This window comes from Dermacentor albipictus, chromosome 1, assembly GCF_038994185.2.
Source record: "Dermacentor albipictus isolate Rhodes 1998 colony chromosome 1, USDA_Dalb.pri_finalv2, whole genome shotgun sequence".
Lineage (NCBI taxonomy): Eukaryota > Metazoa > Arthropoda > Arachnida > Ixodida > Ixodidae > Dermacentor > Dermacentor albipictus.
This window is the reverse complement of record NC_091821.1, coordinates 58,729,303-58,740,474: the sequence shown is the minus strand read 5'-3', so window position 1 is coordinate 58,740,474 and position 11,172 is coordinate 58,729,303.

Below are 11,172 nucleotides of genomic sequence, written 5' to 3'. Positions count from 1 at the left end.
AATGGTGATGGTAGCCATGCCTTTGTGAAGTTTCTTTTCTGCTTTTTCGTCGTACCTGCTGCACTCAATGCTGCACAGAGCAGCCATATGGAACAATGCCCGCTTCACTCCACTTACAATCACAATTAGCATGACTTCAAGATCATGTGGTGTGACCCTTTATCACGCTGCCAATATTGCAGACCATAGTACTTGTGCAATGGCATGGTTCTCTGCCACCAGATGATGCCACTGTTCCATCAGTGATAAGATATCTCCATGTTTACCAGAGGCACTGTGTAGCCATGGCATTTAAAGAAATTTGCATAATAAGCAATTTTCTTATAGAGCTAGGCAAAAAAAAAAGTGGCAGCAGTCACCCAGCAACTATATAATCTTATTTACCTCATTCAAATAGTGTTGCAAGGCCCATTTAAACAGAGGAAAAATGTGCAAGCTCAGTCAACAAGAACCAAGCCTGTCTCATGCAATCTTTGTGTTTGTGTCTACTTTTCGTGTATTTAGCATTGCTTTATTATTACTTTTTTATACACCTGGAGTCTCTTCCACTTTTTGGTATACAAACATGTTCTATGTTTGCGACCCTACTCCAGAAATTCAGACAATTGAAGCATGACAAAAGAAATTGCGATAGGCATTTGGTGCTCAAATGTTAGTAGCTCGCACATTTCAGCTATAGTGTGCCAAACCCCATGTTTCACAAGTACAATACCTTGCTAACAGTTGTTCCCATTTAGGTCTATGTCCTTGCGCTGCACAACTCCAGTAAAGAACTAGGCCTTCGTCTGGTGAAGAAAAAATCCAGACAGGCTTTATTTTAGGCATATTCTCTTTTAATTCTAGCTAATGTACCCATTAGTCAGTATTAGTCCCCAGTGAAGTTGATCGGCATCAAACATTTCAAGTGTGTTCGAAGCATGAAATAAGCATGATTGTATGTAGCAGGATCAAAGTCAGACATGCTCAAACTGCATTGCAAGCATTCTTGAAAGTGCCCATGTGACACGAGTATAAACAATAATTCATAATGAGCTTATAATGTAATTATGTAGCTCATACAAGTGTCGTAAATTGAGGTTTGCGATGGCGCTCCGGAGGCAGTGCTGTTGTGAAAAATTTGTCATTTTGCAAGTGACAGTGAGTGAGTCTTCTCTTCCACTGATAGCACTCCAAAGGCCTAGAGTTTGAGCAGAACACCATTTCTTAATGTCGGATGCCATTGGGATCACTAGCAGTACTACAAAGAGCAAGCTATACAGAACTCCAAACCAGCAAATGTCTACCAAGTTGACATTTCCAAATTCCCTGAGTTTTCCAGGTTTTCCCTGAGTGGCTTCGTAAAATTCCCTGAGTGACAAGAGAACTTTGTTTTATTTCAAGATGGGCTGACACCACGTCACCCGATGCTGTCACTCTCTAGTAAGTAAGTATCTTAAAAACGAAGAAAAACTACTTAATCCAGTTTTAATAGTAAGGAGTAGTGTAAAGAAAACAGAAGGGAGGGGTTAGTGAAATGCATAGCAAATAAAATACCTATGAAAAAAAAAAGGTAAAATCCATTGCGAATCAACTTGAACATTCTAAAAGACGAATAAAAAGGAGATGCTTGTAGAAGCAAATATTTTCAATATGAGCTATTTCTATCAATTAATAGCAAGCTCATTCGTATGAGGCCAGAACTTTCTCGCAAGTAATATTCTCTCTCAACAGCTTTTAAGTAAAGCTCAACTGTTCTCGCATACTCTCTGCCCGCGCACAACACCTCAGTTGCGTTCCACTGCTTTAAAGAGTTTATTTTGTTTGCACGAGGGGCACCTGCATCTCAGCATCAGCCAACACTTTATTTTTTTGTGTGAGCTCGAGCTCCTTTAAAGAAGCAGTGGCACGCTTACTTTCATGTTTGTTTGGTTTGGTGCCTGTAGTTATAGCACAACCCACTACGGGGGATTGGCCATGAATCGGGCGGCAGTGGGTCGAAAAAGAATAAATACCTAAATAGGATTTTTTGTTTACTGGAAATGAGATATTAAATAAATTCTAATCGTTAATAATAATTTTCGTGCTATAGTTTCTTAAAATTGGAAGCTAATATTCCCGTTCATTCTTCATTGCGTAGGTCCTTTCTGTTCTCGTCTTCCTTCTGCCGAGCGTTCGCCCCACAGACCATTTGAAGCATCCTCTTGGTCAGTTGTACAGTCAACGTCCGATATCTCGGACTCCCTAGGGGCCGCGAAGACGTCCGAAAAATAGGGCAGTTTGAAAAAATGAATGCATCTATTTTACTTCAAAGGGCCCCTCACCAGGCCCAATAACAAATTTTGGTTATACACTGGAAGTTGTTACGTGTTTTTGAGGGAGCGTTCTGCCGCAAAAAAAAAAAACAAATTGGCTCATTAATAGCCGAGATAAAAATATTTTGGTGCCGCCAGCCCATGATTTCAGGAGGTGAGCTCCACTGGCAAGCAAGACGCTCTCTCCACTTGCCCCATCAAACCTCCGCAAGCGAAATTGCTTCCCTGCGTTCTCGCACACCGGACCTCGAGGATCGCGTGACACATACAAGGGCTCCGCCTTCATATTTTTTTTTTCTCTTCGCCTTTTGTTCTTTCTTTTTTGTGACGCTGCGCACTTGCGCTGACGGTGTCGTGCGCGAGCTGTTGTGATTGTCTCGTTTTGCGTAGCGCACGCTTTTGCGCACTGTGTACGAGTTCACCTGACTAGCTGTGTAAGTCAGTGCTACACGATTACTGAGGCAGACACAAGCGGATCACAGAGCATGATCCCGCGCTTTCGGTGTCTATGCGGGCGATTGCACGACGTGGGAACAAGCAGTTGAACGGAAGTGCATCTCTCTTGCTGCGCTGTGAAGCAAAACAAAACATGCAGACATTCGGTTTGTGCGCTTTATTATTTCTCCAAGCCTAAATTCGTCTATTCAAGCAACATATTACACAAATAACAGATGTCGCCTTGAATACTTGAAGTCACGTGTCACCACGAGCGACGTCACAGTGCGAACGTGTACGTAGGCGCACTGGCACGTGTACGTCATCCTCCGGCTTGGAGCGCGGCGGCCGCGAGGAGAAGGGAAAACGGCATTAGGTTTGACATTCCAGGTCTTTCCGCTGTGCGTAGCGATGTAATACTTTGCAAACACTACTGCTCTCACGCAATGTATGCTCTGCGCTTGTGAGCTCAAAATGGCGAGACCTGGCGAGGGGTCCTTTTGGTTTCAAATCGCCACAGGCATTTACGAAAAAGCTCTGAATGCCTGCCAGTATACTTATTAGGCATATTGGTGCTCGTACGGTGACAGGATATGGCGGGTGCGCGCGTGTATAATTAAGGAATACATACTGTGTCCCGTGACAATTTCCCCCTTTCCATGCTTGTTATGCTTCACCGCGTAGCATTACTGTACTAAGGCGAAGCTGACTTTCGGAAACCGGCATTATGCAACGCGTCGCGCTTTACGAGCCTCGAAGACAATTACGAAGATTACAAAGGCGAATTGTTTTAATGAAAAACACGGCATCGAACAGCAAGAACCTTAGTAGCGAACGTCGAAGCAGCTAGGCCTAGCGTTGCCGCGGTGGTGGCTACTACTGCTAACGGATCTGCGTGCGAGAGCGCCAATTCGAGGCGGCGAGGTAATCAAAATGGCAGCGGTGGTGGCTTTGATTAATGTGATTTCGGACCTGCGGTCACGGCAAAAAGTCCGGAAAATCGGACGGCGAAGGGTTCTTGCGTCCGGAATTTCAGATGTTTCTTTGGGGTAGGTGATGGTGCCGCGAAGCTGTCGGAATTATCGGGCGTCCGGAACATGGCGTTAAAGTAGATTCTTCACGATTCCTCTCTGTTACTCGAGCTAACAATACCGCGGCTTTCGTTCTCTTTCAAAAAAATTACCCCCAATTTTCCCTAATACAAGCACAAATTCCCTGAGTATTTCCAGACTATTCAAAATCCCTGAGAATTCCCGGTTGGTGGCAACAGTGGCATGTGACAGGTCTCTTCCAACACTTGCAGCAACATCTATATATATATATATATATATATATATATATATATATATATATATATATATATAACCTTTACTTAATATTTGAAGTACATTTAATAATATTTGTTGGAGCCCAGAGATTGCTCAAATTGCTTTCACATGTGCCCAAAATACTTGCCGATAATTTTTTGCAATAAGTGTTAAATTAAAGTTGCAGTTTTGCCTGAAAGGCAAGGCAATGATAGCGATAGCGTAGTATTAGACAACTACGTGAAGCAAGGTTCATAGTTTTTATAGGTCATAAATTGCAGTAAACATTCACTTACTATATAAATTAACAAGCCGGCTATCACATGCACACAAGCAAACATGAACAGATCTCACTTGATCACTGTGAACACTTGCTGTCACAACGCTGGCATAGGGTGCCTCAATGTGGGTACCCCCACTAGGGTGGTGCCAGTCTTTGAAACAGGCGATGCTACCGCGCCGGCCTCATTAGACGCGTCGCTGCCATTCTCTTGCCTACTCCTCCTTGCAGTGCCATCTGTGAGCACAGAGACGTGTCTTTTTCGTGCATTTTCTTTGCAGTATATGCTTGAGGTATGCATTTTCGGTAGCAGCAATCATTCTAGAAATGGTTGGATGATGTTCTCCTACAGGCCCAAAAATAAAAAACTTGTATGCGTCATGCAAATTAAAGGAGACTATATCACAGTACTGCTGAATTCTTTACAGCCACGTTTGTCGTTGCACGTTTGTGCTTTCTATCTTATTGTTGGTTTGAAGCGTTGTGTAAGGGAAACATTATTTGGGTTATTCATACTTAGCTCATTTTATGTAGGCGAGCCTAGTGTTGGGTGTATGATGCGTCTGTTCCCGTGTTTGGCACCACAGAAAAGTCACACTACAGTAGTATGATTAGCACAAATGGCATCGGTGTTTCCTATACGTACTTCTCATCTTCTTGAATGCATTGCAATTTTAGACACCGAGTGACTGAACATAGATGCGCAGGAAATGAAAAAGACAAAATAAATGTGAAATAAGCAATGCAACTTCAATATTTCATGTTTTCTGTAAATAAACATTTTATTTTCAACTTTTATTGCTTCGGTAGATAGCTGTAGTAAGTGATCCAACACTATTTCCAAAGTTTGGATGACAATGCTTATCATAAAGATAACGCGCTGACAAAATGCATAGTAAATAGTCAAAGTTGCAATCATCGCATGCAGAATTCCTTCTGGTAGTGTACTCTTCAGTTTCCGCATTCAGGTCTGTCGTTTGATAGTTGCTTGCTACTTCACTATAAAAGTGAAGCTTTCTTTGCAAACCCTCCTGGACTTTCTTAGCCGTGGCTGCTAGGTACTGCCGTCTTGCTGGGTGGTTTGCACTTAAAGAAAATATATTTACGTGCCTGATGGTAGGATTGAACTGTGGTCCCCCAGCACAGCAGATCGTAACCATTGGCCACAACCATACAAATCCTTCTACCATGCCAACACCAACCAGCTCTCGAAGATTATTGCTGTGCGTGTGTCACGTTGTTTAGCATGGATGCACTAGCCCCCCCTCGTTTTCTTGTGTCAAAAAGCCAGGAATGACATAGGCAAATTTACAGCATTTGATTAACGGCTTCACAAAAGCAGATTCGAAGACGTGCATTGGATCTGCATTTTTTTAACGCTATCACATTCACCAGCAGACTCGGCTTCAAAAAAGTAGCTATAAAAGAAAAAAAAATGAAGCTCAGACTAGTGAAAGAAGCTCAAGCTATGTTCTCCTTTGGAGAGGAGGTGACCATTCACCTCGAGCACCAAGTAAATTGAAGACAATAAATCGGCAGATATAGTTACTTTTTGACGCCTGGTTTCGCACTGAATGTTCCCAATGAGAATGCACATGTATCAACTCACCTAATCTATATAAATTTGCTATGGACGTAACATTGAGGTGTAAAAAAAGTTTTCCATGAAACAATGCTTGCTTGCTTCCGTTACTAATTGTCTCATTGTGAATCTTTTCCTACTGTCACTTCAGCTGAAGATTAAAATATCAGGCAAACAGATTTAAGTGAGCTGAGGAAGCAACTTGCCAACTTCATAAAAATATATGCTGAAATTTAAGAACAGCATGCTACGACTAAAAACTGCACAAGAACCACCCGTATAAAATGAAAAGCTCTATAAAACTGAAAGCGAAGCTGGAGTTAGCAAAGAAGACACACATTTAATCAATAACGACCAGAGAAGAAACCCTTCCTGGAAAAAAAAAGGCAAGTGTTGTTACTCACAAACATAGAAGCAATTAAAAGTTTGAAAATTGTGTTTCCTTATTGAACAACAGTGCACGCGACACTCAAGTGAAGTGAAGCATTTCAGTGAAGTGATTTCATTGGCGAAATCAGTCCATTTGTCTTCATTTTTTGTTCTTGTATATGCTAGCCGCAAAACTTGACTGTGCAATAGCTGTTGTCACGCAGTTTCGTCATAAGATGCTCAAATAACGTTTCTATGATTTTCATGCTGTGCTCAACAAGATGAAAGCCCGCATACATTTATCAGCAGCTTCGTCTTGTAAACTGTAATGTTCTGCAGTTCATTTTTTCGCGTTTCCATAAAGACAAAATATAGCCGAGCATGCTTCTTCCCTTTTTTTGTGAATGTAGGCGTCTGGCACAACTGACAAGTTTGGTGCACTTCTTGCCAAGAGCCTCGGAATGATGGCCAGCATAGCTGATGACGCAGCTGTCCTCACCCTAAGCGAAGAGTGCACACATCAGGGCACCCTACAATGGCATGTTGAAGAGCGTTGGGAGAGGGTAGCGCAAGTGACAATGCTTCGTGCTGCCTCTTGTTTCAATGCATCTTAGAAACTTGAGATTGCATAACCTCCAACACTGCATATGAAGCTACTAGCCATATCAGCTCGCCCAGTCTATGCTCCCGCCGCAGATTACCTCCAAGGCTCAAGTCAAATATGCGCTCGGCTGCATCATGCGCAACCACGTCCAGTCTAGAGGAGGAGATGCACGTCACCTCCCCCCCACCCCCCCTTGTGTGCAGGAAGACAGCATGCATCAAGCCACCATCCTTCTCAGCTCACCCTTGCACCCACAGAATGGACCGCCGGTGGTGCAGTTTTATTGCACTTTTTACGGAACATCACAGCGACGGCAAAAATTGACCTGGGGTGTCCATACAAATGAATCGCAATAGAAAGCCTGTATATCCTCTAACAACACACGGACATATCGAAATCATTAATTACCTGATGTTGGTAAATGCAAAGATTGTGCCTTGTGCAATATCTGTATAAGCATTATTTTTTGTCTTTGCACGATATGCACTCTGTTTTGAGTGCAACTTGACAATTCATAGAGTGTGCACTCCAAGCAAGTTCTATTGCCATTTTGCTGTTTCATAAAGTCTGAATTTATGGCATTAATTAACAGAACAGTGCAAAAAAAGACATGCTGAATTGCATAAGTCTAGAAAATATAGCACTACCTTCATACTTTCTTAATTACAAGGAATAGAATGAGTTATCTTATGCTTTGTACAATATATAGCACTGACAAGCCACCTAGAGCCATTGATCTCCCAATTCTTGCAAGAGGCTACATATGGCAGCACATATTCTCTGACACTGGAGTTAATGCATGTTGCTCCCTTAGGGAGCCATGTACAGTAGCTCCATCTGGCACCATGTATACTGACCCAAAAATTTCAGCTGGCACTAGTGACAAGGTCCAGACATTTGCATCATCAGCATAAAGTGAAACATAATTAGGAAAGAATGCCACTTTCTACATGCCATTACTTGAGACTGAACTGTGGCAGCTGTACGTAACTAGTCACTACACTAAGCAGGCTGCGAGCTCACAAATCTGCAACTGAGCCTGGATCACATTTATTTCATGTACACAAGCAGATTTATAAATGCAAAGAAGCATTCAAGTTTAATATTTTTTAATTATGGGGTATTACGTGCCGAAACCACTTTCTGATTATGAGGCACGTCGTAGTGGAGGACTTCGTAAATTTCGACCACCTGGGGTTTTTTTAACGTGCACCTAAATCTAAGCACACGGGTGTTTTCGCATTTTGCCCCTGTCGAAATGCAGCTGCCGTGCCCGGGATTCGCTCCAACGACCTCGTGCTCAGCAGCCCAACACCATAGCCACCGAGCAACCATGGCATGTTCGTTCAAGTTTAAGTATATGATACTTTTTTTCAGCGTGCAAAAACTGCAGTGGGTGGCTACGAGCACGCCTGTCCATCATTACCTCAGTCATACCCCTCATACACTCATACCCCTATTGGAGACTGCCCGCATGTCAGGTCAGACAACGCCCTTCACACTGTGCAACGGCCTGCTTTTAAAAAAGAATTGCTCTGCCAAAGGAGTTTTCTTACTCCTAGTCATTCCCAAACACCTGCATAGTGCTTTTCTTCGCACCATGCATGATGACATCACATCAGGTCACCTTAGCTTTGCTCGCACGCTTCACTGATTATACAAGCACTTTTATTCGCCGAAGCTATGGAAGAGCACAAGGCAGTATGTTGCAAGTCGCCCAGGTTGTCAATATCATAAGAAGCAGTGGATGCCTCCTGCAGGCTTTTTGCAACCAGTGAAACCACCTACCTTACCATTTGAAAAAGTTGGTATCGATTTGCTCGGCCCCCTTCCCAAGAGCTCTACCGGTCGTCGCTGGGTTATCGTGTGCGTTGACTAGTTGATGCGCTACACCGAGACTGCGGCGCTTACATCTGCTACCGCCACCGATGCATCATGCTTTCTGCTTCATTCTGTCATCCTGCGTCGCAGCGTTCCACGTGTTGTTACAAGTGACCGTGGACGGCAATTCACCGCTGACGTTGTTGAAGAACTGCTGCGCCTTTACCGTTCTACTAATCGCCATTCAATGCCATACCGCCCACAAACAAATGACCTCACCAAACGCACAAATAGTACGCTTACCAAGTTGTCACTGTATGTCTCAGCTGATCACAGGAATTGGGATGCCGTGCTGCCCTTTGTCACGTACACATACAATACAGCCAAACATGAAGTAACCGGCTATGTGCCTTTCTATCTGTTGTATGCTCGCAGTCCCCAAACGTTCTTGGACACGATTTTGCCATTACCACTAAACGAAGACGCATCCTTTCCACAGACTTTCTGTCGTGCAGAAGCGCGTCAGCTCGCTCGCTTAAGAACATGGGTCTTCGCAACTTTCAACCAAGGCACGCTATGAAGCCCGGCATATACATGTCACTTTCGCCCCTGGCGATCATGTGTTACTGTGGACACCTCTACGGAAGAAAGGCTTGTATCGCAAGTTCGTCTCAACGTACAGCGGTCCATTAGTGATACTCAGCCAATTAGGTGATATCAACTACGTCATCACAAAACTGATCGCCAATAATCGCCGGTCGCGGAAGACTCAAGTGGTTCATGTGGCCCTCCTGAAGCACTACCATCATAGGGTTCCCGAATCAAGAACTACCAATTATGTGGATCCCCAACTCACTTGACAAGCTTCGTCTGCACCGGAGGAAGATGTTACGCTGTGCAGCGGAGCCAAAGAAGAGGAGATGGAAGAACTGCGCGCAGTGTAGAAAAGGCCCGACTGCCTGCGATCTCGTCTCTATGCCCCCTCGATCATTTTTTTGTAAATCATCTCATCCGCAACAATACTTACTTGTTGGAATTGAACAGTTGTTAACTGTCTCCAGTTATGTACTTTAATTTAGTTCCAAGTGTACAGAATCTGACCGGCCAAACTGTTAATTGCCAAACAGTTGCGTATTTGTGTAAAGGGGGACAAAACCTCATCAGGCATTGCTCAGCTTTTGTCTCGGCCTGCTCCTAGATCACGTCCGAGGAAAGAAAATTTTTAAAATGAAATAATGGTAATAGCTACATTAAGACATGCATACATGCCAATCTGCACAACTTAAAATTCGGAGAGAGAGGGGGACAAAAAAAAACATTGCTTGTTTTAAACAGCTCCAGCAACGTCAGAAACAGCTCTGAAGGCTGCCAGTCAAGTTATTAGATGTCTCAGCATTCGTACTGTGACCAAAAATGGTGTGTATAATTAAGGAACATCAGTGTCACTCATATAATACACATATACGCTCCAAGAATTATGCCTTAAGGGCAAGCCTTCATCGCAAAAAAAAAAAAATTAAGGAACACGTACCATGTCCCATGACTGGTGCCTTTTCACTCCTAATATGCGTATTCCACAACGCATGTCTATCTGAAGCGAACCAGTTAGGCCTACACACACATGGCTTGAATTTGAATCCAATTATGACTAGCTGCATTGTACATAAAAGCAATTGCAATGTAACTTTGCTGCAAGACATGGTTTCCTTTATCGTGTTTTTTTTTTGTGGTGGGGTTGAGACAGTTTTTTGGGAGACATATGGCTGTTCATACAATCGGGAGGATCAGTCAGAATTTGGTGAAATCGGGAGAGTTAGCAGGCATGAACATGGTAGTGGGCCACTATACAAGCTCAAGAGTGGCACTGTGACACAAGCTTCTGCCTGAATTGACCTATAATGTGGAAAAGATTTGTTTCAAAGCTCACAAGAAAGGAAGCCTATCAAGGCACCCAGCGATGTGATAGAAAAAAAATGAGAGACAGGATGGGAACAAGTACTACAAATTGCACTAGCCAAGTTGATTGTCTGAGCTTGATTTTCCACAGCTGGTGCAGCCAACATGTTTCTTTTCTTCTTCCAGACAAACCAGTAAAATAGTGGCACCAAGTGCGTACAAAACAAATAGGCTGAAACTGCAATTTCTTTGAGAAGTACTGGCACAAATGAGCCAGTCAGACGCAAATCAAAAGCTACTGGGCCAACAGTACAAGCCTTTCTACATGGTGTGCAGATAGCGAAAATCCCTACTCGGCTTTTTTACAACTGCTGCTCCTTAATTCAACCTTGGTGGGATCAGCAAGATTGGCTCAAATTAGCTGGTGTACAAATTAAAGGAAGAGCTTAAAAGGCGGGGAAGTATTTAGGAAGGCGTGAATTTAGTCAGATCAAAAGGAAGGTTAAACAACCAATGTTAAGTTAGTAAGTCAACTGTGCTCAGAAGCAGCTCAACCATGTGTGGCACAGAAATTTAAATATGGAGTA